This window comes from Ictidomys tridecemlineatus, chromosome 5 (assembly GCF_052094955.1).
Source record: "Ictidomys tridecemlineatus isolate mIctTri1 chromosome 5, mIctTri1.hap1, whole genome shotgun sequence".
NCBI classification, from domain to species: domain Eukaryota; kingdom Metazoa; phylum Chordata; class Mammalia; order Rodentia; family Sciuridae; genus Ictidomys; species Ictidomys tridecemlineatus.
Genome location: NC_135481.1, coordinates 147,561,335 through 147,585,730, shown reverse-complemented (window position 1 = coordinate 147,585,730; position 24,396 = coordinate 147,561,335). Strand labels below are relative to the sequence as shown.

The 24,396-nt window shown below is 33.7% G+C and overlaps 1 protein-coding gene across 11 annotated transcripts in view; it reads right to left on the bottom strand.

Annotated features, from left to right (window-relative positions):
• Nucleotides 1-24,396, bottom strand: part of Lrrc28 (leucine rich repeat containing 28) — a 132,106-nt gene that overhangs the window by 62,656 nt on the left and 45,054 nt on the right. The gene's annotated exons all lie outside the window — the stretch shown is intronic.

Below are 24,396 nucleotides of genomic sequence, written 5' to 3'. Positions count from 1 at the left end.
TGGAAAAAACCAACAAACGAAACAAGTAAATATAAACTTAACAAAAAAAAAATCCTTTAAATGTTAATTTTTTTTCTGGGGATTAAACTCAGGGATGCTTAACCACAAAGCCACATTCCCAGCCCATTTAAATTTTTATTGTACTAAATTGCTTAGGTTCTTTCGAAGTAGCTGAGGCTGGCTTTAAACTTGTGATCCTCCTGCCTCAGTCTCCCGAGTTGCAGAGATTACAGGTGGCCTCCATCATGCCCAGCTACATGTATTGTTTGTTAAAGCAAAACTTTAAAAGTTTCAGATACGCATTATCTGAACATTCTAAATAAGCACAAAAGTTATTCTGGGTGCAGATTTCCCATAATTTAACCAGTTATATAACTTTTTATTTCTAGTAAAGTACCCCTTGTATTTTTCCAAAGTCTTCTTTTCAATATAATTGTGTTTCTTTTTAACAAGTATCTATAATTAATTTTTAAATTCAGCACTATTGACATCTTCAAAAATATTTATTTCTATGTCACCTTCAAATTAATGTATTAGTAACACTAGTGTATAACACTTGTTTTGGAATCCTGGTAGAATCTTACTCTTTTCAGCTGGGTCTCCTGGTCACCAAACCACTCTCACCTGCCTTTCTTTCCTCCTTGGAAGTAAACATCACTTTGTATACCTCACTTCCTTAATGTCCGTGGAATAATCCTAACTCCACAATTTTTGGTAGTAAGTGTTTACTTTTATGCTAAATATACAATACCTTAAAACGTTTCAGCTGCTTACATAGAGTATCCTGAAAACAAATTCATTATTGCTACATCATAATTACTTAGACTAAGCATAAAAATAGCATTAGAGTGTCAATTTGAAAAGAAAAAAACAGTAAATTTAGATCATCATTCTGTGAAGATGTACACTGAACTAACCTAAAATTTAAATGGAATGGGAAGGAAGCCACCCACGGCAAGCCAAGCCAGTGACCACAGAGTCAATAACAAGGCTTGCAATTTTCAAGCTCTGGCTTTTTCCGGTACCACTAAAAACAGCTCTAATTTAAGCTCCACAGCACTTCTGGGTAAGGGGATCATACAAAAAAATGAAAGACAATATTTCATAGCCAAATTCCATTTTTTACACAGTAAGTCTCCCTCTTTATATTTGTCTATTTTCTCTTGATGGGGCTGTAGAAGATATATGATTTATTATGTAGAAGTAGGTTCAAATCATAATTCTGTAAAAGCTGTGCAAATTTGAGCTAGTTACTCAATTATTTAGATCACTGGTTTGCAAACAAACAAAAAGTTTCCTTAAAAACAGGAGATATTATATAACATCTAACTCAAGAGGTTAATGATGTGATTAAATGATATATATCATATAATCAAATCCAACAATACATGGCAAAAATATTTCTAATTTTCAGTTCATCATAGTATACAATATTTTAAATATAAATTTGGAATATAAATACTTTCATAATTGATGTAGTTTTTATCAGCGAAAAAACTACAAACACATTATGTCTGAGAGAGAAAGGGGCTCTTGGGAGAAGACTACCTTCTTTGGTCAAACAAATGAAATAAAAGCAACTTGGATTCAACTGAAATGTAAGTCCATTTTGATGGAGGCTTAAAGGGACAAGAACAGCATCCAGGTGCCACACATCCTTGAGTTAACTAAAATCACCATGCAAACTTCTACATATTACTCATAATAACTGGGATCAAATCCTGGATATATTCTCAAGTAATTTTATTTTAAAGCAGAATTCATATGTCCTTAAGAAGGAGTTTAACTTGCTTCTCTGACATGATAATTAAAATCCTTTTTAAACTGAATTATTGTAGTCATGCATCACTCAACAACCAGGATACGTTCTGAGAAACTCATCATTTGGCATTTTTGTCATATGAACCCCATAAAGCATACTTACATGCACAGCCTACCACACATCAAGGCTATATGGTATCTTCTATGGTTACTAGGTTACAAACCTTACAGTATGTTACTGCACTGAATGGTATAGGCAACTCTAAGACAATGGTTATTATATATTTTACCCAAATTATCTTAAACCATGGGGAAGGGTAGCTAAGAAAGGAAAACTCTCAACTCTTTTAAAAACATAGACTTAAAAATTCTGTTAGGAATACTAGCAAATCAAATCAAGTAAGAATGTGACAACAGCTTAAGTAAGTAAATCTAGTGATGTCAGTACCACAACAATTATTTGCCATTGCTTGAAAGGTTAAAGGTAATGAAATATTTTAAAAAGTGAAATAAACATAGACAAGAAGAGACAATATCATCTCTAAGTGAAAATAATATAACTGTGGACCTAACAGAACCAGAAAAAAGACTAGAGTAATAAAAATTTGTGAAGACAGCTAACGCAAGAAATATTTAAACAACCAATACTTCTCTCTATATCACAATAACATGTTAGAAACAATAACAAAATTTCTATCCACATTATTGACTAAAACTATAGAATACCTAGAAATACATTAAGAAAAGCTCAAGACTCCTAGTAGTGAAATTATAAAAACTTATTGAAAGATTTAAACAGGACCTCAAAAAAAGAAAAACAGCACTGTGGATAGCAAGACTCAACTTCATGAAAACAGCAACCTTCTAAAAATTAATATGTATATGTGACTCTACTCCAACAAGAATTCTAATTACTTTTAAATTGACAAAACTGACTTAAAAGAAATATAGTCCCCCAAAGAATAATAATTCCCTAAAAATACGAAAAATACTAAGGAGTTTCAGCAAAACAGCATGGAATTGGCATAAGACACAAATAATGTCATTATAATAAGAGTGTAGATAGATCCAAGTATAGTAATCCTCACGCTTAGGGGGCAGGAATCAGAATTGGAAGCAGCTGTGCAGCTGGAATCTGAGGAGCAGAGAGCAAGAGAAAAGAGAAGTGATGGGAAAATTAAGGAGGCAGAAGTCAATGTAGGGGACTCCCTCCAGTTCCTGGATAGGGCCAGGTGAGAAAACTCAAAGGTTATCAGAGAGTACTGCTAGAGGCCAACAGCAGTTTAGAGGTGTTCAAATAGCTCTGAAGTGCACTGAAGTCCTAGACCAGCCAGAGAAGAAAGACCTTGTTAATAACTGACATCCGACTGAGAAACCAAAAAAAGCCTCACCAGAAAAACCACATCCTAGACTGAGACCTATTCCACACCCACCTAACAAAACCTGAAGCCAAGATTGGACAAGGGAAGGCAGAGGTTAGCAGCTAAGCCCTGCTCTGACAATAGAATTTGAAAAACACCCTAGTTTTTCCACACTAGTATATATACTAACAAAATCAATTCTAAACAAGTTCAAGGTGATTAGGCATGACTAAACTACCTAATGTGCAGAGGAAGTCAGGAGAATTTAGAGTCCTACATGTCAGTTGTCAGTTATTGATTGATTGATTGATTGCACTGGGGATTGATCCCAGGGGTGCTTTATCACTGAGCTACATCCCAAATCCTTTCTTGAGATAGGGTCTCACTAAGTTGACCAGACTGGCCTTAAACTTGCAATCTTCCTGCTTCATCTCCCAAGTGTCTAGAATTATAGGTGTATGCCACCTGGAAGATTCTACTATTAAAAAAAAAAAAATCAACCAAACAAAAACCCCTAAAAGCTAGACAATAAAACAAGATAATATGGCTCATGGTCAGAGAAGGGAGAAAAAATTGTCAATAGAAACTGCCCTAGAAATAGACGAGGCATTCAATTTATCAAAGACTTTAAAGCAGGTATTACAAATAAATGTTAAAAATTTAAAACATTTTTAAAATTAAACAAAATTAGTCTTGATGAATAAAGAGACAGGAAGTCTCAGCAGAAAAGTTGGTATTATTTTTAATGGAAATTTTAGAACTAAAATGTAAATGAAAATCAAAAATTCATTTAATGACCTTAATAGATTAGAAATGGCAGAAGGAAAAAGACAGTGAAATTCTAAAGGAACAAAGAATAAGGGAGCATCTTACTAAAAAGGAATACCTGCCTAGGAAATAATAGGAAGTAAAGAAACAGACTAACAAGAGAAGGAATTCAACAAGAAAAGTCATCATAATTTGAGGTATAAGTGACCAGAAACATCTATTCTAAAAGCTTTTAATCTAGCAGAAAGGAAAACACAGGTTAAACTAACCTAGATTTAAAACTATCACTCACTTAGCTGTATGACCCAAACTGTCTGTTCTCCCAGGCCATATTATCCACATCTGGAGCTCACAACACAGCATTTTAGCTTTTTGCTTCTATTCTGGCCCTTTCCAATCCATTTTGCACCCAGAAGCCAAAGTGGTATTACTATAGGTCATGTCATGTTCCTTCTTTGCTTCAAATTCTGCCCTTGCTTCCTACTCCATGTCTGTAAACAGAATTCTTGAATACCATCTTACCAGCAACATTCCCCTGATTAGCCCTGGCCTGCCTCTTTCACCCACCTCACTACAATCAAGTTACCTTGTCCTCTGTCCGGTCCAATAGAATGTCAAGAGATTTCTTCCCTCAAAGCCTTTGAATCTGCTATCACCTGTCAGGAATGTTCTTTGCCTGCCTCTTAAACATGTAGACTGATTCTTCTTTTTTTTTTTTTTGGTACTGGGGACTGAACGTATGGTAAGCACATATTGTACCACTGAACTACACCCCCAGCTCAATAGATTCATTCTTGTCTTTTAGAACTTTATGATCATATTTTCACAAAGATCTTCAATGACTAAGTAGGTCCTCCACTTCTCAATTATAGCATCTATCATTTGTTTTCTTCCTTGCATTTACCATAATTTATTTGGTTTATTAATTTATTTACCTGTTAACTATACCTGTATCTCCCACTAGAAAATAAACTTTATAAAAGCAGGGTTTCTGCTCTAGTTGTCTCAGACATGATAAGCATTCAGTAAATATTTTGAAATAATTAACAAATTTCTTAAACTGCCTCACTTGTTAAGTGAGCACAGACTAGAGTGGAGCTGCAAAAAATAAAAATTAAAAATTAAAAAAAATCACACAATTCAGAGTAATTGCTTAATTAAAAAAACTACAATTGTTGTGGACTTTGGAGGTGACTTACAAGTCCTGGAAAAGAGAAATATGAAATCCTAGATTGCCGGAGATTTGTTACACATTGAATATAATTTAATTTTCATCAATCTCTTAGAATTATCTCTGTGAATGCAAATGATGGGAGTATTCTATAAGAAATTGCTGACAGAAGACCAGCTGCCCAAATGCTAAATAGCCTCAGACTTTTATGTACTTTCTAATTCTTGTGTTATTTCCTATAGCTCATATAGCTTTAAAGAAATAAATACAATGTGTGTAACTTACAGAATAAAATAATGTAACTAAATTTCAGCAAGCATTTCAGAAGCTATGTAAGCAAATACATATTGTCCTTCAAGGTCATAAGCCAGCAAAGCCAATTCAATGATTTGGTTTCATATTTTTTGACTTCCTATTTTGGACTTGCCTTGATAGACAATTATTACATGGATTCTAGGCATCAAATCCACTCTAAAAATGATAAGGATCTGCCACCACAATTTTATTAAGAACATGCCTCAAACTCTGAAGGCAAGTCCAAAAGAAAAACAATTCTTTAAAGGCTTAAATAAGATTAGTATCCTCAGTGACAGTTTAGAGGCATTCTTATAATAATGATGCTCTCCGGGGAATCATTTAGAAACTCCTATATTAGGAGATCTTTTTTTTTAAAATTTTTCTTTTTTAGCTGTAAATGGATCTTTTATTTAAGTTATTTATATGCGGTGCTGAGGATCAAACCCAGGGCCTCACACATGCCAGGCAAGCGCTCTACAACAGAGCCTCAACTCCAGCCCCTATTAGGAGATCTTATTTCAAACTAAAAACATGGAGTCTTCTTGAAACAAAGGTCTTCAAAAACTAATTAAAGAAATGAATGATGTGACTTTATAAATTTGGAATCTAAATATATTTGTTTTTATATCATTTTCACATTTGAGAAGGTACTACCAAATCTATCCAGTTTGGAAAAACCAAATCCATGTTGTAACTGACCTACTGCTGGATGGGTTAGAAATAGCTTGCACTTGGCTCACATGATTATCTAATAAGAGTGAGAGGGTGTTTATTTTTAGGGCTCAAACAGCACCAGTGTAATTCTCCCAGGTTCATGCTTATGCTACACTGTAACTGAACTTGCACATGTTCCTTTCTATAAGAGCAAGTGAACAATGGACTTCAAAGGCACCATAGGGGCCTTGGAGGTTAGCTCAGGAGTAAAGCACTTCCCTAGTATGGGCAAGGCACTGGGTTCCATCCCTACCACAACTGCCCATGTACTATAACTTAAATACGTGCTGGGAGACTTGCTTTGGAACCTAACCATTGATTCTACTAGCTCCAAGGGATAACAATCTATAAACATGAACTTATGGTTAACAATTTTAATACTCCCAGTAATGCATTATTTAGGGGCTGCCAACATAGGGACAAAACTGTCCATACTCATAAAGAGCTTGCTATATATCTATAACTTTGAATATGTGGAAGGTTATATTTAATAACAAAGGATCTGAGAATAAAATCAATATCTGAAATCACACTGTAAAAAATCTATGAATTATGTATCTTTCTAATATAAACATATGGGAACTTATTTTTTTTAACAAAATCAGATTGGTAATTATGAAGCCCTCTTACCAGAATATCTATTATATTTATGAAATATAATTAACATTATTTGAGAACTTTAAATGTTTCTGAACATATGACATTTAAGAAAGACAAAAGAAACTGATTTGACTTAAATATTTATGACAGGGTGACAAGCTTGCCAATTAATTTCCAATAGAAAAAATTTAAATGTTAAAGAAGTACTGCAAGAAAGAAAATCACCTTGTTTTGACATTTTACGTGGTGCTTTGTGTGCAATTAAATTATGCACTAGAATCCCCCTCAGTATTTTTTAAAATAAATTACTTTCCAGATGTTTACTGAACATCTAACCAAATAATCAATTTGGTATTTGAGGTACATGGTAAAATGCCACTAAGAATATTGCAGAAGAGAAGAAAAAAAAAAACCTAGGAAGTGTTTTTGCTAACTGGCAATTATAACTAACTGCTAGAAAGAAAGGGCACACCTCTCTTCTTCAGATATATTCTATCCTTGAATTTCAAAAGCATTTATTATGAAACTTAGCATCTTTATTATCGCCTTGTATCAGCACATGGATTTCTTCTTGGAAAAACCCTTTATCTTCCTCATTCTACAAGATTTATGGAGACCACATACGCAGATTTTCATTTTATGTTTCATTTTAGTGATTGTCTATTTCACAGATTTCTTCTAAGTAGGCCTTTTCTGCTTTACTGAGGTAACACAAAGAATTTTCAGTCTTTGAGTTGAATGAAACCACTAGGTGTCCATTGTAGGTATAAAACTATTAGGATCACTGCCTTAAGAAATATCACAGCATCATAATTCCAGAATAATTTTTTTTTATTTCCCTACTTTGCAGAGAATAACTAAAAGCAGTCCATATGGAAAGAATGATGTTATGATGACAACTGTGTTCATCTCACTTTCTAAACCCCAAACAAGGAGAAATTTGAAGGAGAAAATATTTAGGGTATATACATTTCATGTTACCAAGTTGATTAATTTCAGTTTCTTTAAATTTTGCATAAGTAACCACTTTGAAAAACGGAGTGGTTTGGTTGTTGATCCCCCCAATGATAGAATACTTAAAAATCACTGGAAAAACATAGGGTGTACAACATGCAAATCTTATGATTAAACAAAATTCTCCATTAAAATAATTTCATATTAAATAACTGATTTCTAATCATTGTACTGCCATGTGTATCTAAAACAAATTTTAAAAAGTAACTGATTTCTAAATAAATATCCTTTGTAAGAAACAATAAGAAACTCACATAATCACTATTTACATGAGAATTTGTAAACTGAATTTGTGAATTTTTCTTTTTCTTTTTAGTATTAGTAGGGATTGAACCCATGGGCACTTAACCACTGAGCCACATTCCCAGCCATTTTTTAATATTTTATTTAGAGCAGGGTCTCTCTGAGTTGCCAAGTTCCTTGCTAAGTTGCTGAGGCTGGCATTGAACTTGTGATTCTCCTGCCTCACCCTTCTGAGAGGCTGGAATTACAGGTGCGCACCACCGTGCCCCAGCTGAATTTATAAATTTCTGAATTTGCTTATTTGGGTCATAAATCTTAATACAAAAGTAACATGTCTCTAGATTTATTATTTGCAATTGTTTAGCCTTATGGAGGTAACCACCTGCAGAATGAAAACAAAAAGTATTAAGAAATGATTAATATCAAGGCTAGGAATAAAATAAGGCATAGAAAGAAGTAGACTTTTAAACTTTTCTATGCTGTTTAAACTTTATTTCTATGTCCATGTATTACTTTTATAATAATAAAAATTAAAGTAATTGCATGCTAATATGGTAGTACCTCATTACATTGTTTGGGATTCGTTAGAACAAGAAATGCAACTATTTTCATTTCCAATTTACTAGTTGCATTTATTTTACCTAAGAATGATCACAAATAAATTAAAAATCTAAGAATTTGATTTCTTAATATTTTGGTTTGCTGAAATACAAAACAATTTAATAAGTATATATGCAGTGCTTCTATAAAAATCTTTGTTAGTCTCACAAGTTGTGACACTATAAAATGAAAAAAAAATCCAAAGTATATATAGTTTCTGTCAAATACAAGTGTCATAGAAAAATGTACTGTGCTTCTAATGAGAACACATAAAAATATACTTCTTTAGAGTTCTATTTATTCCACAACCTTTTGCAAAAATACTACAAAGAGAACTATTGCTTTGCTGCAAGCCAGTCAATATATACTGGAGTTCAAAGTCTTTTATTGTGCTCTATAAATCTTTTGTTGGGCACTGCATTAACAAAGCTTTCAAATGCTATTCAATAACAGGAACTAACAGAATAGCGGAATAAAAAGAACAACCAAAACTTGTAAGCATATAAGGAATGGCAAACAACTCAACAGTTTTTTTTTCCAGAAATACTTTAAGTGCAAAATAAATTGCCAAGAATTTTAACAATTTTTAAGTTAATGTTAAGCTCTACTCATCCATCCTATTATTTGAACTGGCAGTTCAATAAAACAAAACAATTAGGTCAAAACAACACACATACATAAAAACTAAAACAATGCCCACATATAACCCACATTAATTTTATCTAAACCAAATAATTGCAACAAATAATTGTAATTGTAGTTACTACAGAGCTATTTCATTTTGAGTGGTGTTTACTCAAACTATGTTCACATAACTGACAGTTTAGAGCAGTGTTCCCAGTGTCTAATGAGTTTAGGAAAAACAATATGCTACATTGTTTATCATAACACACATTAGCATATTAAAAAGCAGTTATCTAGTTAAGAAACCCATTTAATTGTGACTTAACAGCAGGTTCCCATTCATTTGGCCATAGCAACATTTTTTCACAGGGTATGTAGAGTAGTTTGGAAAATGTTGATAATCAACATTTAAACATACATTTTTCTTATCTGCTCCATGAGAAGGACCTAACATTGTAAGAGTAGTTCTTTTTTTTTTTTTTTCTTTTTTATAGGAAAAATAAAAAGGTACTATTTTGGACTCTGCTCAAGGGAAAGAAAATGAAAATGGGATACAAAATCATAGTTTATTTTAGCACTTGTGGTCCTTGAAATCCTTGTGCATGTGCAACATTTGTGAGATCCTGATTAATATAACCTTAGACTGTCACCTTAAGAAAACCTTCCCTGACACCCAAACTTGTATTAGTCATGGGCCTTTCAACACAGTTTTGCAGATACTTTTAATTTTAGTATTACAGTTCTTCTGAAGGACATTCAAAGAGTTTCTAAGTTAAATCTTAACTCTGTCTTTATAATCCTCTCCCATCATACATCAAATTCCTTCTTTCTTCCCTCTAGGCAAAGAGGTATATATGTCCCTTAAAGGGATTCATGTTTAGAATAGGTTACCAGTAATTAAAAAGTATCTTACAGCATATGGAATGAGTCCTATCCATAATCCCCGTTAAATCCTTCCACAAAAATTGTCTTTCATTATTCATAGACAAGTGGCTTCTCCCACAGAAATTCTTCACAACAAAAGTCCCAACCAGAATGCTAGTAAATGAAACTAAAAGAATTTAAAAAAGGCCATTCTGGTTTGAAATAACAAAAATATGTAAAAGTATTTTTCAAATAACTAATATTTCCTTTGTATTCACTTTCATTAACAAAAATAGTTATATAATATAAATCATATTTTATGAGTGACTAAAAGTATGACTGAAATGATTTGTAGGGAGTGCAGGGGATACCAGGGATTAAACCCCAGGGCCCTTAACCACTGAGCTGCATCCCCAGGCCTTTTTATTTTTATTTATTTATTTATATTTTGAGACAGGATCTCACTAAGTTGCTTAGGGCCTGGTTAGGTTGCTGACGCTGGCTTTGAATTTGTGATCCTCTTTCCTTAGCCTCCAGAGTCACTGAGATTCCAGGTGTGTTACATCATGCTGAGCACGTAAATTATTTTAAATGACCTTAAATTTGTCAATATTGTTACTACAAACTTTACAAAAGGCTTACTGGATGAGCAATGTAGTCTCAGAATTTAAAATTTTTATGTCAAAATTTATAGAAAACATGAGTTCATTTCATTAATAGCACACAAGTTGCTAATTTGGCATTTTAATTCTTTTTTAAATGTATGATACTTTTTGTTAGAATTTGTATTTTAAAATAAAAAGGATGGGAAACAGGCTGCTATGGGAAACAGGCAAAGATTATGTTTCTGATTTTTTTTTTTTTTTTTTTTTTTGGTGGTACAGGGTATTTAATCAAGGTCCTGCTGGCCCATGTGATAGCCTATCTTAATCATGACTATTATTATAGTTAGTGTTTAACAAAATTAGTGCCATAGGGTTTCAGTCAACTTCAAACCTTTCTACATCACCCCTGTCTTTATCTATAAAGTAGCAATGGCTAATTTGTGCAAAACTATTTAATAATAAAAAAGAACAACAAAACAGTGATTGGTTCAAAGCACATGGACTCACAACTGTATGTGAGTCTCCAATTATCTCAAAATTTAAAGTTTAATAAACAAAAAACAAGCATATATATTGCCAATGACCTTGCTGACATATGATCCCAAAATTCTGTTTCCCACCATAAAAATCTTAGGTAACCAGTGACTTTGCACTGGCAGTTCATTTTAATTAGATCATAAGAAAGTTCCATAGGCTAGTGACCCAAAACACCAAGACACTTTTAGCATTATAAAAATCATTAACAAGGACCCATGTGGGAGCCGAGGCCAAGGTTAGGCCTAGCACAACAGCCATGCTAACCTACCCAGGAGCCCAGGCCTAGCACACCTCCATCTTGGGACACTGCAGCCATCACCATAACCCTCCCCACACAGTACCACCTTGAGACAACAGGTAGCACCTGGAGGCAGCTAAATCTCTGAACAGACAGCCCACCTTTGAGCCCCATCTCCGAAAGTGGTTGCATCCATCTTGGGACACTCCCACTACTATCTTGAGTTATCTCTGCTACCACCACCACCACCTTTAGTTGCAGTAGCATCCACTGTGGGACACCATCCAGGGACTAGAAGCCCAACACCAACATGAGTTACAGTAAATCTGCAGGAACACTACAAGATTATAGGGTAGAAACTGTAATAGCTCAGATCTGCACTGCAAGAAAGGAAGACACATAGGCAACATGAAAAAACAAGGGAAGTGCCCCAAACAAACCAAGATACTACAATAGTAGAATGCATGGACAGCACAATGGATGAAATGTCAGAGAAGGAGTTCAGAATGTACATAATTAAAATAATCTACGAATTAAAGAATGACCTGAGTGAGCAAATACAGGCAAAAAATTGATAACTCCAACAAAGAGATAAAGGAGGAAATACAGGCAATCACTGATCACAGCAACAAAGAGATAAGGGAGCAAATACAGGTAGCAAAAGATTACTTCAAGAAAAAGAGATTCTGGGGAAAAAAGGAATCAGAAATCCTTGAAACGAAGGAAATAATAAATGAAATAAAAAACTCAATAGAAAGCATCACCAACAGACTAGATCACTAGGAAGACACAACATCAGATACTGAAGAAAAATATTCACTTCTAAAAAATAAAGTTGACCTCACAGTGAAGATGGTAAGAAACCATGAACAGAGCAACCAAGAATTATGGGATAGCATCAAAAGACCAAATATAAGAATTATTGGGAATAGAGGAAGGCACAGAGATTCAAATCAAAGGAATGTATAATCTCTTCAATGAAAAAATATCAGAAAATTTCCCAAACATGAAGAATGAATTGGAAAATCAAATGCAGGAGGCTTACAGGACACCAAATGTACAAAATTACAACAGAATTACACCAAGGCACATTATAATGAAAATTCCTAGCATACAGAATAAGGATAGAATGCTAAAGGCCAGAAGAGAGAGGAATCAGATCACATATAGGGGGAGACCAATTTGGATCTCAGTAGATTTTTCAACCTAGACCCTCAAAGCCAGGGGGTTCCTGGAATAACATATACCAAGCTCTGAAAGAAAATGGATGCCAACCAAGAATCTATTTCCAGAAAAATTAAGCATCAGATTTGATGATGAAATACAAACCTTTCATGATAAACAAAAGTTAAAAGAATTTACAGCGAGAAAACCTGCACTACAGAGCATTTACAGCAAAATATTCCATGAGGTGAAAATGAAAACAATTAAAATCAGCAACAGCAGGAACTACACTAAAGGAAAGACCAATCAAAGGAGAAATCAAGTCAAGTTAAAAAACAAAAATAAACCAAATGTCTGGGAATATAAATCATATTTCAATAATAACCCTGAATACGAATGGCCTAAACCATGCAATTAAAAGACAGACTGTCAGATTGGACTAAATAAAAAATACCCAACAATATACTGCCTTCAAGAGACTCATCTCACAGGAAAAGACATCCATAGACTGAAGGTAAAGGGTGGAAAAAACACATCACTCACATGCAACACGTAAACAAGCAGTGGATTCCATCCTCATATCAGATAAAGTGAACTTCAAACCAAAGCCAGTGAAAAGAGATAAAGAAGGATATTTCATACTGCTTAAAGGATTCAAACATCAACAATACGTAACAATCATAAATATCTATGCTAAAAACAATAGGACATCCATATATATATATTTATATATTTATATATAAAAAAAATATATATAAATATATAAATTAAATATATATATATATATATATATAAATAAAAACCCTTCTCAACTACAAGAGCCAAATAGACTTTAAATACACTGCTGTAACCACTGGATAGATCTTCCAAACAAAAACTAAACAAAGAAACTATAGAACTCAATAATACAATCAATAATTTGGACTTAACAGACATATACAGAACATCCATCCATCAACGAGGGAATACACTTTCTTCTCAGCAGCACATGGAACCTTCTCCAAAATAGACTATATGTTACGCCACAAGGCAAGTCTTAGCAAATATTAAAAAAATACAGATACTACCCTGCATTATATTTGAACATAATAGAATGAAGTTAGAAATCAATGATAAAATAAAAAAAGAAGGAGCTGGGGTTGTGGCTCAGTGGTACAGTGCTTGCCTAGCATGTAAGAGGCACTGGGTTCGATTCTTAGCACCACATACAAATAAATAAAAATAAAGGTCTATCAACAACTTTAAAAAATTTAAAAAAATAAAAATAAAAAAATAAAAAATAAAATAAGAAGCTACTCCAACACCTGGAGACTAAACTACATGCTATTGAATGACACATGGATAACAGAAGACATCAAGGAAGAGATTAAAAATTTCTTAAAAGTAAATGAGAACTTCAATACAACTTATCAAAATCTATGGGACACTATGAAGGCAATGCTGAGAGTAAAGTTCACTGAATGGAGTTCATTCTTAAAAGAAGAAAAAGTCAACAAATAAATGATCTGACATTATAGCACAAAGCCCTAGAAAAAGAGGAACAAACCAAAAGTAGTATAAGAGAGGAAAAAATTAAAATCAGGGCAGAAATCAATAAAATTGAAACAAAAGAAACAATTAAAAACTGGTTCTTTGAAAAAATAAATAAAATTGACAAACCCTTGGCCATGCTAGCAAAAAGGAGAAAGAAAACTCAAATTACTAAAATTTACAATGAAAATGGAAATATCATGATAGACATTATGGAAATATAGAAGACAATTAGAAACTATTTTGAAAATTTATACTCTAGTATACATTTTCTGAGACACCAAAAAATTTCTAGAGCCATATGATCAACTCAAAATGAGCCAATTTAAATTTAAACAGATCAATTTCAAGCAAGGAAATAGAAGATGCTATCAAAAGCCTGCCAACCAAGAAAAGCCAGGGGCAAGAAGGATTCACAGCTGAGTTCTACAAGACCTACAAAGTAGAATTAATACCAATACTCTTCAAATTATTCCATGAATTAGAAAAGGGGGGATCCTTCCAAATTCATTCTATGAAGCTAGATATCATCCAGATACCAAAACTAGGCAGAGACACATGAAGGAAAGAAAATTTTAGACTAATATGCCTGATGAACATTGATGCAAAAGTTCTCAATAAAATTATGGCAAATCACATACAACAACATTAAAAAGTTAGTGCACCACAATCAAATGGGGTTCATCCCAGGGATGCTAGGTTGATTCAACATACAAACATCAATAAATATAATTCATCACATCAATAGACTTAAATACAAGAATCATATGATTATATCAATTGATGCAGAGAAAGCATTTGACAAAATATAGCACCCTTTCGTATTCAAAACACTAGAAAAACTGGGATAGTAGGAACATACGTCAACATTGTAAAAGCTACCTACGCTAAACTCAAGGCCAACATCATTCTAAGTGGCAAAAGAATTGGAAGCATTCCCTGTAAAAATTGAACAAGAGAGGGATGCCATCTTTCACCACTCCTATTCAACATAACCCTTGAAACTCTAGTCAGAGCAATTAGACAGAAGAAAGAAATTAAAGGGATATGAATAGGAAACGAAGAACTAAAATTATCATTATTTGCTGATGACATGATTCTATACTTATAGGATCCAAAACACTCCACCAGAAAATTCTAGAATTAATAAATGAATTCAGCACAATAGCTGGGATATCTTTCCATCTTCTAAGGTCTTCTTCAACTTCTTTCTTTAGTGTTCTGTAGTTTTCATTGTAGAGGTCTTTCACCTCTTTCGTTAAGTTGATGGAATGGATTGCCAAATCTTGGACCTCAAACATTCAAAACCGTAATAGACCAACTCCAAGATACATAATTATAATGAAATCCAAGATTAAAAACAAGGAGAGAATATTAAAAGCTACGAGAGAAAGGAGGCAGATTACATTCAGGGGTAAACCAATTAGGTTAACGGCTTATTTTTCATCACAGACTTTGAAAGCGAGAAGATCCTGGAACAACGTATTTCAATCACTGAAAAATAATGGATTCCAACCAAGAATACTGTATCCAGCAAAACTAAGCTTCAGATTTGACAATGAAATGAAAATATTTCACGATAAACAAAAGCTAAAAGAATTCACAGCCAGAAAACCAGCACTGCAAAGCATTTTGAGCAAAATACTACAAGAGGAGGAATTGAAAAATAGCACCCAAAACTAACAGTGGGAGGTATCTCAATAAAGGGGGAGAAAAATAACCAAAGAGGAAAAACTAGCCAAACTAAAATAAATAAATAAACATGACTGGAAGTACAAACCATATTTCATTTGTAACCTTAAATGTTAATGGCTTAAATTCACCAATCAAGAGACATAGGCTACTAACCTGGATTAAAAAAACAAATCCAACAATATGCTGCCTTCAGGAGACTCATATGATAGGAAAAGACATACACAGGCTGAAGGTAAAAGGTTGGGAAAAATCATACCACTCACAGGACCCTCGGAAGCAAGCAGGAGTGGCCATACTCACATTGAATAAAATCAACTTCAAACCTAAGTTAATCAAAAGGGATAAAGAAGGACACTATATACTGTTAAAAGGAACCATCCACCAACAAGACATAACAATTATCAATTTGTATGCACCAAACAATTGTGCTGCAATGTTCAAAAAACAAACTCTCCTCAAGTAATAGAGTCAAATAGACCACAACACAATAATTATGGGTGACTTCAACACACCGCTCTTGCCATTAGACAGATCCTCCAGACAAAAGCTGAATAAAGAAACTATAGAACTCAATAACACAATCAATAACCTAGACTTAACCGACATATATAGAATATATCAACCATCATCAAGTGGATACACGTTCTTCTCAGCAGCACATGGATCTTACTCAAAGATAGATCATATATTATGCCATAGGGCAACTCTTAGTAAATATAGAGTTGTGGAGATAATACCATGCACCATATCTGATCATAATGGAATGAAACTGGAAATCAATGATAAAAGAAGGAAGGAAAAATCCTGTATCACCTGAAAAATGAACAATATGTTACTGAATGATCAATGGGTTACAGAAGACATAAAGGAGGAAATCAAAAAATTCTTAGAGATAAATGACAATATAGACACAACATACCGGAATCTCTGGGACACAATGAAAGCAGTTTTAAGAGGGAAATTCATTTCCTGGAGTTCATTCCTCAAAAAAAGAAAAAAACAACAAATAAATGAATTCACACTACATCTCAAAACCCTAGAAAAAGAAGAGCAAAACAACAGCAAATGTATTAGAAGACAAGAAATAATTAAAATCAGAGTGGAAATCAATGAAATTGAAACAAAAAAAAACATTGAAAAAATTGATAAAACTAAAAGTTGGTTCTTTGAAAAAATAAATATGATCCATAGACCCTTAGCCATGCTAACGAAGAGAAGAAGAGAGAGAACTCAAATTACTAACACACGGGATGAAAAAGGCAATATCACAACAGACACTACAGAAATACAGATGATAATTAGAAAGTATTTTGAAACCCTATATTCCAATAAAATAGAAGATAGTGAAGATATCGATAAATTTCTTAAGTCATACAATCTGCCCAGATTGAGTCAGGAAGACACACACAATTTAAACAGACAAATAACAAAGGAAGAAATAGAAGAAGCCATCAAAAGACTACCAACCAAGAAAAGTCCTGGACCTGATGGTTATACAGTGGAGTTTAACAAAACCTTCAAAGAAGAATTAATACCAATACTTTTCAAGCTATTTCAAGAAATAGAAAAAAGAAGGAGCTCTTCAAATTCATTCTATGAGGCCAACATCACCCTGATCCCGAAACCAGACAAAGACACTTCAAAGTAAGAAAACTACAGACCAGTATCTCTAATGAACTTAGATGTAAAAATTCTCAATAAAATCCTGGCGAATCGAATACAAAAACACATAAAAAAAATTGTGCACCACGATCAAGTAGGATTTATCCCTGGGATGCAAGTCTGGTTCAATATACGGAAATCAATAAATGTTATTCACCACATCAATAGACTTAAAGATAAGAACCATATGATCGTCTTGATAGATGCAGAAAAAGCATTCGACAAAGTACAGCATCCCTTTATGTTCAAAACACTAGAAAAACTAGGGATAACAGGAACTTACCTCGACATTGTAAAAGCTATATATGCTAAGCCTCAGGCTAGCATCATTCTAAAGGGAGAAAAAATGAAGGCATTTCCTCTAAAATCCGGAACAAGACAGGGATGCCCTCTCTCACCACTTCTATTCAATTTAGTTCTTGAAATACTAGCCAGAGTAATTAGACAGACAAAAGAAATTAAAGGCATAAAAATGGGAAAAGAAAAACTTAAATTATCACTATTTGCAGATGACATGATTCTATATCTAGATGATCCAAAAGGGTCTACAAAGAAACTACTAGAACTAATAAATGAATTCAGCAAAGTGGCAGGATATAAAATCAACACGCAAAAATCAAAGGCATTTCTGTATATCAGCAACAAAACTTCTGAAATGGAAATGAGGAAAACCACCCCATTCACAATACCCTCAAAAAAAAAATAAAATACTTGGGAATCAACCTAACAAAAGAGGTGAAAGATTTATACAATGAAAACTACAGAACCCTAAAGAGAGAAATAGAAGAAGATCTTAGAAGATGGAAAAATATTACAACTTTCTTATATTTGATAAAGGGGCTAAAAGCATGCCTATTCATGGATAGGCAGAACTAACATCATCAAAATGGCAATATTACCCAAAGTTCTCTACAGGTTTAATGCAATGCCAATCAAAATCCCAATGGCATTTCTTGTAGAAATAGATAAAGCAATCATGAAATTCATATGGAAAAACAAAAGACCCAGAATAGCAAAAGCAATTCTAAGCAGGAAGTGTGAATCAGGAGGTATAGCGATACCAGATTTCAAACTGTACTACAGAGCAATAGTAACAAAAACAGCATGGTACTGGTACCAAAACAGGCAGGTGGACCAATGGTACAGAATAGAGGACACAGAGACCAATCCACAAAATTACAACTTTCTTATATTTGATAAAGGGGCTAAAAGCATGCAATGGATAAAGGATAGCATCTTCAACAAATGGTGCTGGGAAAACTGGAAATCCATATGCAACAAAATGAAGCTGAACCCCTTTCTCTCGCCATGCACAAAAGTTAACTCAAAGTGGATCAAAGAGCTTGATATCAAATCAGAGACTCTGCACCTGATAGAAGAAAAAGTTGGCTCCGATCTACATATTGTGGGGTTGGGCTTCAAATTCCTTAATAGGACGCCCATAGCCCAAGAGTTAATAACAAGAATAAACAAATGGGACTTACTTAAACTAAAAAGTTTTTTTCTCAGCAAGAGAAAACAATAAGAGAGGTAAATAGGAAACCTATATCCTGGGAACAAATTTTTACTCCTCACACTTCAGATAGAGCCCTACTATCCAGAATATACAAAGAACTCAAAAAATTAAACAATAAGATAACAAATAACCCAATCAACAAATGGGCCAAGGACCTGAACAGACACTTCTCAGAGGAGGACATACAATCAATCAATAAGTACATGAAAAAATGCTCACCATCTCTAGCAGTCAGAGAAATGCAAATCAAAACCACCCTAAGATACCATCTCATTCCAGTAAGATTGGCAGCCATTATGAAGTCAAACAACAATAAGTGCTGGCGAAGATGTGGGGAAAAGGGTACTCTTGTACATTGTTGGTAGGACTGCAAATTGGTGTGGCCAATTTGGAAAGCAGAACGGAGATTCCTGGGAAAGCTGGGAATGGAACCACCATTTGACCCAGCTATCGCCCTTCTAGGACTATTCCCTGAGGACCTTAAAAGAGCATACTATAGGGATACTGCCACATCAATGATCATAGCAGCACAATTCACAATAGCTAGACTGTGGAACCAACCTAGATGCCCTTTAATAGATGAATGGATAAAAAAAATGTGGCATTTATACACAATGGAGTATTACGCAGCACTAAAAAATGACAAAATCATGGAATTTGCAGGGAAATGGATGGCATTAGAGCAGATTATACTAAGTGAAGCTAGCCAATCCTTAAAAAACAAATGCCAAATGTCTTCTTTGATATAAAGAGAGCAACTAAGAACCGAGCAGGGAGGAAGAGCATGAGGAAAAGATTAACATTAAACAGAGACGAGTGGTGGGAGGGAAAGGGAGAGAGAAGGTAAATTGTATGGAAATGGAAGGAGACCTTCAATGTTACACAAAATTACATATAAGAGGTCGTGAGGGGAAAGGGGGAAAAAAACAAGGGAGAGAACTGAACAACAGCAGATGAGGTAGTGAGGGGAGATGGGAGGGGAGGGGGGGATAGTAGGAGATAGGAAAGGTAGCAGAATACAACAGTCACTAATATGGCATTATGTAAAAATGTGAATGTGTAACCAATGTGATTCTGCAATTTGTATTTGGGGTAAAAATGGGAGTTCATAACCCACTTGAATCAAATGTATGAAAGATGATATGTCATGAGCTTTGTAATGTTTTGAACAACCAATAAAAAAAAAACTTAGTTTCCTCACTTGCTAGCTACGTAAAGTTGGACAAGTTATTTAACCTCACTAAAAAATAAATAAATAAATGAATAAAAATAAAACTGCTCTATGAAGGATGTGTTTCACTATCTTCTCCCTTGAAAGTTGTCTTTCGGTGATTTTCCCTGTTATCTGGGGACAGTTGACTTTTGCTATCTTCCCCTGTTCTCTGAAAGAAGATGCCTTTTGTATCCTAATGATCATCTGCCGGTTAACTCTTCCTGGAAAAAGGAACTAAAAAGACATGAGTATGACGATTTTCTCATTAGTAACTTATCTTTGGATTTACAGAACCCAGAACATCTGGTGAACTATGGAAAACAGTATCTCTATGCCAGAAAAGCCTTCCTATTTGATGTACTTCCCTATAAATCCCTATAAAAGCCCTGCACCTGCTAGGACAGGAGTCCTCATCTTCCAATTTGATGGCTTATTGCCAATAAAGCTCTTCTTTCAGCCCTGGTCAGTCTGTCTCTAGATTTTTGGCTTCATTAGTTGGCAATAGTACCAGACTTTTTGTGATTTCACTTGTACTAAGAATAATTAGCTAACAAATGACAGATAAAAAATCTTCTATCTTCTCTACTAGGAAACTGATGTCCAACATGTTAGAGAAGAACTTAAAGTCTAAGTTAGGTAAAGAATAATTTCACACACTTTAAGGCAGTTTACCTACCCAGGCAAAACCCATCCCAGTAACTGAAAGAATATAAAAAGCACTCAATGTTTTTGCCAGTAACTGTGAACACAGGAACTTGTCCAATAACTTTGGAATAGGAGAAATAGCAGAGAATCAGGATGGAAAGATACTGTCACAAATTCATGAAAAAAATATGGATTCTTCAGCTCCATGAGGTGCTTAAATATTTTTACACAGTTAATTAAATAAATAACTCGAGAATATTTTAAAATAATGGCAGCTAAGGACACTGTGAAGAACTCAACTTAGTTTCTCCACCAAAACCAAGCATTACACTAGACAAAACTACAAAATCCTCATTTCAGGGCTCTAGAAATCCCAAGGCAACTACCGATTTAGAAATATTTATTCTTAAATACCTGTTAAAGCTTCATTCAAGAACAGTGGCGTCCACAGCCTTTTCTTGCTTGGGATGACTCCTATCCCATCTGCAAGAATGGTATCTTAGCAATGCATATCTGACTACCAAAACCCAGTACTCTGGCTACCAGAGAAGCACACTTGATTTGGGACAAGGGAAAAAATCCCAAAGTTTTGTCAACTAATAGTAACAAATTCCATAGGAAAAGGGAAAAAAATGCCAACCAAGAATTCTCTATCAGCAAAACTATTGTACCTTAGAAAACTCTCATACACAAGTACCAGACAACAACACCAACAATATTATACCCATCATCCTCTACCCTTATCAAAAAATATTTCATCAATGCCCATGACCTTAGTAGCAAAGAGCACACCAGGTACCCAGATCTTGGTTTCCAAATACCACTCTCCAGTAAAAGGAACAGAAAATACAAATGAGCTTAGAATATCTTGCAATGCCACAAAATAAGAATATGATTGAAAAAGAATAGAGACATGTCAAAAAGTCAACCAAGAAGTCAACCAAGAGGATCTCCCAATGCCAGAACCATCTGAACAACAAATAACAGTATTAGATTATTAGACATAAAATATTCATGAGTTCTTACTGGCATAGATGAAGGAGGATGATATAAAGTTCTTTTTTACAAAATTTCAATTAGTAAATGTAGAAGGAATGAGGGAAATGCAAAAGTTACATTAGGCTAACATCGTAGTAATCCTTGTTGCAGGCAAGATCCAACAACAGATGCTAAAATAAGAACATAAAAGTCAAGAGGAGAAATAGCACCTGGGAAGCATCTCAAAGTATTTCTAAGATACTTACCGATTACAAAGGGGAAATGGAAAAACCTAGTAGCCACCAACTTAATGAAGGAATCAAAGTTAATATCATTAGTAATAAGACATGATCCCCAATATAATGTATTGAGAAGGACTGAACAAATTCTTTGGTATTCTTGCCAAAAATGCATAATCTAACTCTAATATCAAATTTTATACAAGGAAAAATAAGATTCTTTATATAAAGAAAAATAAGATTCTATACAAACTGTATTCCTATGCTAAGATTCCACAGGTAATGAATCTGCACCAAGGTTTTTTGAAATTTTGATTATGAAAAAATACAAAAGATACAAAAGGGGAGACTATTACATAAGAAAATTTTACTTTCTCAAAACATTTTAAACAATAGGTGTGCTTCAAACTCATATAAATACGTAAATAACAAGAATATCAAATTCTTCAAGCATAACCAGCATTCCAGGTAGGATAAAGTACAACAAATCTCTTTCCCTTGGGTACCAGGATAATAATTTCTCCTTAAGATCTGACTATGGGAAGGAACAAAATTTCTTCCTCATCTTCCATTTTAAGTATGTACTTTTTCCATCTCCTTTTGTTTTCGTTCATTCAATATTTATCAACTACCCATATAAGGGCAGACCATCAAGTGCTATCAAAGATACAAAGATAAATAAGATTAATTACCTCATGCCTAAATATTTCTTCCAGTTTCTGGTGCTTTTAAAATTATGACTTCTGAATTTTTGCTTTGTGATTACAATGAAAGTATCAGCTGCTTTAAATGACTGCATTATACCTAAATGTTGAATTCCCAAAAGAGACTTTTCAATTCTGATTTTCATAGTATCATCTTTTAATCCTTTTTAAAAAAATCTTTACTACCTAATAAAGAATCCCTGAAGACTATGATTTAGTTTTGCTTAGTTTAGAACTTTCTACAATTATAATCACGTAATCCACATTCCTTTGTGACCGGCTTCTTTTTACTCAGTTATATTCATGAAAGTCAAACATTGCTGAATTTAGTTACGTGTTCTTTTTGTTGTTCAGTAATATCCCAGTAATGAATTAGCTGTTTTCATCCATTTAATATCAATGTTAAATGACATTTATTTCTAGCTGGGTAAATTATAAACATTTTGAATTTAGTGAAAATTACCATGTCTTTCTATTTAGTTATGGGAGTAGAACTATTTGGTCACAAGCATGAATATTGTCAACACTATATGGTATGAGCCTTTCTTTCTCCATGGGCACATAAATTAGTTTTGTCAGTATTTTTGAGTTATTCTAGTTACTATTTAGTTAAACTTTATTATAGTTTTAATTTGCATGTCCCTAATGACTAATGAGGCTAAGCACATTAACATATGTTTATCACCATCTGGATTTCCTCTTTGCTAAAGTGCTTGTTCAAGTCTCTTGCTGATTTTAAAGCTAGACTGTCAGTCTTTTTCATTTTGATTTACAGATTTTATTATGTTTGTAATAATAATTCTCCATTTATATGTATTGCAAATATCTTCTCCCATGGTGAGACTTACCTTTTCATTACTTTATTTATCTCAGGGTTCCACAAACTATGGCCCAACATTCCAACACTGGCCCATTTGTTTGTATACAGTATAATGTTATTAAAATAAACCACATGAATTCATTTATATATTGTTCATGACCTTTTTCATGCCACAGCAGCAGCTGAGTAGTTGGGAGAAAGATTATATTGCCTACAATAAGTGTTCCTTTCCAGGAAAATTAGTAATCTGTGCAGTAAATATCTTTTCTAAATATTAGATCAGTTTTATTAATCTTTTCCTTTATATCTGTCCAGCTTAAGAAGTCTTTTTCTATGATGAGGTCAGGAAGAAATTTATCTGCAGTAAGCAGGAGAGGTACTAGCTACATTTTTAAAATTAACTCCTAGTTTAATTGCATTGTGATAAGAGAACAGTATGATTTTACTTCTTGGTGGATTTTTGTAAATGTTATATGTGTCTGAAAAGAATACATATTCTTCAGTTGTACAGTGTATTATTCTGTTTTCCATTAGGTGAACTTTGAACAATTGTTTGTAGAAGTAATTTTAGGTCTAAGATAATGTTATCTTCTACCTGTAAAAATCTAATTTGCTTCCGTCAGGTACTTGGGGGCATAAGCAGTGGGAAATGCAATTTCAGAAATTTTCATGTTTTTGGTTATCCTGCTAAATAGAAGCTGGGTTGCAATCCATGCAAGAGGAGCTCTATTTCATATTCATCTTATGAAGTATTTTACCAGCAAAAACACTTTAGTATATATTCTAACAGACAAGGAATTTTAAAAACAAACTCATAATACCACTATTATGTT